Genomic DNA, 5,402 nt, shown 5'->3' on the forward strand with positions numbered 1-5,402 from the left:
TGACGAGGAGCAACCGGAATAGTAGGAAAAAAGCAAAAGAATGAGAGGGTTTGGCAAAAAGGGAGTGATCCACAGGGTTAAATGCTGCGGACAGGGCAAGAAAGAAAGGACTGAAAAGTGTGAATAGATTTAACCACAAGGAGATTGCTGGTGACCATGGAGACAGAAGTGGTAGGGATGGCACCCATACTATAATGGGCACTGCATCACCCCAGTAAAGCTGTAGGGTTCGTCACACGCATCAATAAATCTACATGGCTGTTTTCTGCACTCCTCTTCCATGGAATGTATTTTACACCTGTTGTACCAAACAGCAAGTTAGACACTGACATACAAACTTCCTAAAAAGATAAAGCAAAGACAAAAGCATTTCTCTTATTAGAAACAAGATATACCATCACTTATAGCTTCCCTGGTGGCTCAGCGGTAAAGAATCCACCTGCGATGCAGGAGACGCAGGTTTGATCCCTGGGTCAGGAAGATCCCCTGGAGGAGGGCATGGCAACCGACTCCAGGATTCTTGCTTGGAGAATCCCATGAACAGAGGAGCCTGGCAGGCTGCAGTCCATAGGGCCACAAAGGGTCAGACGTGACTGAAGCCACTGAGCACACATCGTTCTTCAAACATTATTGTACTTTAACTTTCATAATTTGACAGTGCATTCATGAAATAATTTGTTGACACCTAGTTTTTTAAAATTTTATTTATCTAGTCATTTATTTTTGACTGTGCTGGGTCTTCGTTGCTGCTTGAGGACTTTCTCTAGTTGTGGTGAGTGGCGGCTACTCTCTAGTGGCACACGGGCTTAATTATCCCACAGTATGTGGAATCTTCTTGGAGCAGGGATCAAACCCGAGTCCCGTGCATTGGCAGGCAGATTCTTAACCATTGGACCACCAGGGAAGTCCATAGACACAATTTTCACAGACAAATTAAAAAACACATTTTAGACATGAATGTCCTAGTTTATCAGGTTAAGAATTTCACAAACATTACTTATGTTAACAGAAACGGTGGAGCTGGAGTGTACTGTGCCATCTCCAAGCTGCATAACGAGAACCACCAGTGGTACTATGAAACTTGTCAGCCTTTCCAAGGCCATGGTTCTTTAAACTTGTGGATGTCAGCCCTTGTAACTCCCTGTGCTTTTGGACTGGTTTGGTGATCCACTGGGTGTTAGGATTTCTTCTGGTAGCTTTATGGAATGAGGATAACCTCAAAGAATCTGTCTGTAGAATCTTCACCAACCCAGTAAGAATCCAGGACTCTCAGAGCCCCACAGTGGCATCCAGCTCACTCCTCCACAATAGAATGAAGGCTTCAGGCAAACTTTAGCCATGATAATCAGACTTGCTGTAACTGGCACCCTTAGGCATGTGTGGCCAACACAGCTCACAGGAATCTGATACGTGACATAACCTTGCTTGGTTTGTGTCCCAGTCTGCATGCTTTATGAGGCTGGGTGGGATGGAGGGTCCTGCAGGGTGCAGAGAGCAGGCAGTACTGCCAGCAGCCCACCTTGAGGAGAAAGTGCATTGCATAGGACTGCTTCTTCCTCCATAGCTCCTGGATATATCTGTAAGTGCCTATTTTGGCTTCCCTTTGAGATAAACTGATGGCTGCCACCAGACGGAAAGGGAGAAACTTTCATTTAAAAGAAAAAGACTGATAATTGCAATATCATGTGACCAACTCCAAAATGTACAAGGTAAAATGGCAGCACAAAGAAGATGATCAGTTGTTGTCTGTGACAGGCAGAGAATGAGGCTCCAGGTTGGCTTTACAGAAGTGCTGATGCTTGGCGTGTGACCTGAGAAAGATGGGTAGGTGTTTCTGGGGTGAGGAAAGAGCATTCCATGTCTAGAGCCGTGTAATGTGATGTGGAAGGAAGCAGGGGTGATCAGGGTGTGAGGGAACAGTAGCAAAAAGTTGGAGAAGCAGGTAAGATCATGGATGACCTTGGTGTTTCAATTTTAGATGGGGACCCATTGAAGGATTTTGAGCAGGGAAGAGACATAACCAGGTTTACATTTAAAAAGATTGAGGCAGCAAAGCAAATGGAGGATGGCGTCATGGGACCACAGAAGGCTAGGGAGCATTAGTAACTGCGGCTTTGTTCCTATATTTGTTCCCCAGAGCTGTCAAAACAAAGTATCAGAGATTTGGGAGCTTAACAGAAATTTATCCTCTTGCAGTTCTGGAGGCTAAAAGTTCAGGATCAAAGTGTCAGCAAGGTTGATTTCTCCTGAAGCCCCTCTCCTGGGTTTACAGATGGCTGCCTTCTCACTATGCCCTCACACGACCTTTCCTCTGTGTGTGCCTACCCAGTGTTTCCAAATTTCTTCTTATGAGGGTACCAGTCAGATTGTACTGGGGCCTATTTGAACTTTATTACCTCTCGAAAGGCTCTGTTTCCAAATGCAATCCCATCGTGAGGTCCTTTTGTGGACTCTGAGAATTTGAACATATGAATTTGCCTGTGTTTGTGGTAGGGCACACAATTCAGTCCATTACACTTTGCATTAGCAACATACATGGGAAGGGGTCTGCGTGCCACAGACTGATGAGGTTGTTTTTCATCTCATCATCAGAAAATAACCAACTCATATAATCTATAAAAGTTATGTATAAACTGGGCATTGTGATTTGTTCATAAGACTACTTTTGGGAATTCCCTGGTAGTTGAGTGGTTAGGACTCTGAGCTTCCATTTCAGGGGACATGGGTTGTTTCCCTGGTTGAGTAACTAAGATCCCACATGCCGCAGGGTATGGCAGAAAAAACCACAAAACTTTTTTTCTCTGAATCCCTGATGCCCAGTAGTTGATGCTGGTACTGGTTGAACTGGTTGAATGAAAAAGGCAAATGAGTGAATTCGTTATCAGCAGCAGTAATACACACTGAACTGTGGCTGCGGCTGCCCTTAGAGTCTACAAAAAACAAAGCTATACGGGAAGACTTGCCTAGGATGGGACAGGGTGGGAGCGCTTGCCTCTGAGATCCAAAGGACGGTATTTTCCTTTGATTTCATTTGAAATTATCGTTACATTTTTGTCTTCCATGGATCAGGAGCTCTCTGACAACCAGGTCTTACACATCTATCTATATTCTTGGCCACTAATGCAGTTTCTGGCACGATGCACATGCGCCATTGAAGTCTGCGCAATGAATGAGGGAATTAGAAGTTCAGTGGTTAGGTTAACACTTTGGGTGCCAGAGTGGAGCCCAGATTAAAACCCTTCGTCAGGACCTTGAGATCCTGAAAGCTGCGTGATGCAGGCAAAAAAAAAAAAAAAAAGTTTTAGTGAGCAGAGGCTGTAACTCTGCACTCAGGTTTTGTAAGTCCTGTTTGTAGTTCAAGACGTATGCTTTTTTCCCCCTTTTTGGTGGTCGTGGCAGTGGTAAACCTACCAAAATGCTTCACTGAGAAAACAGCAGCCATCAACTGAAAACTTCCTCATCCCACTGCTACATCTACAAACTGGTTTTTTTCCTTCTGTAGGTTTAGTGGAGAAAAGGTCCTTTTTTTCTAGGAAAGGTCAATATGCCCTGGAGCCTACACTATCACCTTCCCTTCTTAAGAATTTGGAACTTTAACTATTCTCTTATCTTCTACCTTCTCCAACACTCAGTTCAGTTCAGTTGCTCAGTCTTGTCGGACTCTCTGGGACCCCATGGACTGCAGCACGCCAGGTTTCTCTGTCCATCACAAATTCCCGGAGCTTGCTCAAACTCATGTCCGTCGAGTCGGTGATGCCATCCAACCATCTCATCTCCTTTGTCGTCCCCTTATCCTCCCACCTTCAATCTTTCCCAACATCAGGGTCTTTTCCAATGACTCAGTTCTTTGCATCAGGTGACCAAAGTATTAGTCTCCAACACGAAACATATTCTTAAAAAAGCCTTCCTTAACTCATACCTCCTTTCACTTCTCACCCTGTCTTGCTGTTTCCCTTTAAAATGAGTTGTCCATCTGCCATTTTACCCCCTCATTGTCTCTTCATTCTTCGATCCATTTCAGTCTGACTTCCAGCTACAGATCCAATGAATTCTTTTTAGTCTTCTCATGCCAGACCTTTGGCAGACTTCTACAATGTTGGTGCTTTCATCTTCTTCCCTGACTATAGTCTTCAGACTTTCCTTTTACATTTTCGGCTTCTCGCTTACGTCTTTGGCTATCCTTTCACAGCATCCTATGCTGGTTCCTTCTCTACCCCTTTAAAGCAGCATCTCTCAAATGTTTGGCATCTTCAGGCCAGTTAATGAGAACCCTGCTGGTTTCAGGGTTACTTAAAATAATGAACATTGCTTCGTGTAATGAAATGGCCTTGTTATATACCACACTGTCTGCCTTGGATTATTTTCTGTCCAATTTGCTTGGCTGGAGAGCCATCATCTTTTAGGTCTTAAGTTACTTCCACAGACAGTTCTCTCTGTTACTCTTTGACACAACCCTATTTTCCCTCCATTACGATCATAATTTTTGTTGTTGTTTAGCTAATGATTAAACTTAAAATGTGTTGGGCCTGTGCCACGTGTCATTTTCACAGTAACATGTTATGTATGTAGGGAGGTATTACTATAAATCCTAATTTTACAGACCGAGAAAGGAAGGCAGAGTGGCAGAGCTGGGATTACCAACCTAGACGATCTGTCTTTAGAGTACATACTCTAAATGGTGCTCGAGTACTTAATACTAAAATTTATGTTGATTTATTTATATAGTGACTGTCTCATTCTCTAATCCTCAAGGTCTGTGACAGCAAACACCGTGTCTGAAAGGTTCGGAGCTTAGCTTCAGGAGTTTACCTGGTACATGGTAAATACTGTATTTGTTCAGTAAATGAATCAGTAATTAAAAAGAAGATTCCGGTCTGGGAGGCATGCTCCTGCCTACACTCCTCGTGACCTTGTAGAAACTGCCTTATCTCTTCCTGCCTTGTTAATCTGGGGAATCGGAGTGGGAGGAATAACCCAGGTAGAAGAAGCGACAAGCTCAGAGGCTAGAAGAATGGAGTCGGAATACGGCAAGAGTGCTCATCTTCCGTTTCCTCCACTAGAAGACGCCACAGAGAGCACCGCGTGAGATAAGTGATACGCTATCCGCTACCCTTTTCTCCATTTCAGAGTGGTGTTGAAGCTTCGAGACGTAGGCTCCTACGTCTGTCAAAGAGAGTGGGCAACGCAAGCCCACGAAGGAGAGCAGCGGACTCGGCCACTGTGAGTAGCCTTGGCGCGGCATAGGGTGGTGCCGACGTGCAGAGGCGGAGTCCCGGCCTCGGCAGGCTCCGCCCCCGGGCCCGCGGAAGCGGCCCGCTCTCAACTCCGAGGTCTGGGCGTGTCCCCGCCGGCGCACGCGCGCGAACGGCATGCTGGGAAGGCGCTCGCGCGGCGGCCATTTT

General features: G+C 45.3%; 1 pseudogene; it reads right to left on the reverse strand.

Annotated features, from left to right (window-relative positions):
• Positions 1-1,002: 1,002 nt before the first annotated feature.
• LOC147351870 (large ribosomal subunit protein eL15 pseudogene) lies at positions 1,003-3,145 on the reverse strand (annotated as a pseudogene).
• Positions 3,146-5,402: the final 2,257 nt, after the last annotated feature.

Source organism: Bos grunniens, chromosome 19 (genome assembly GCF_055505025.1).
Source record: "Bos grunniens cultivar Pamir isolate PY7600 chromosome 19, Bosgru_T2T1.0, whole genome shotgun sequence".
Taxonomy (NCBI): Eukaryota; Metazoa; Chordata; class Mammalia; order Artiodactyla; family Bovidae; genus Bos; species Bos grunniens.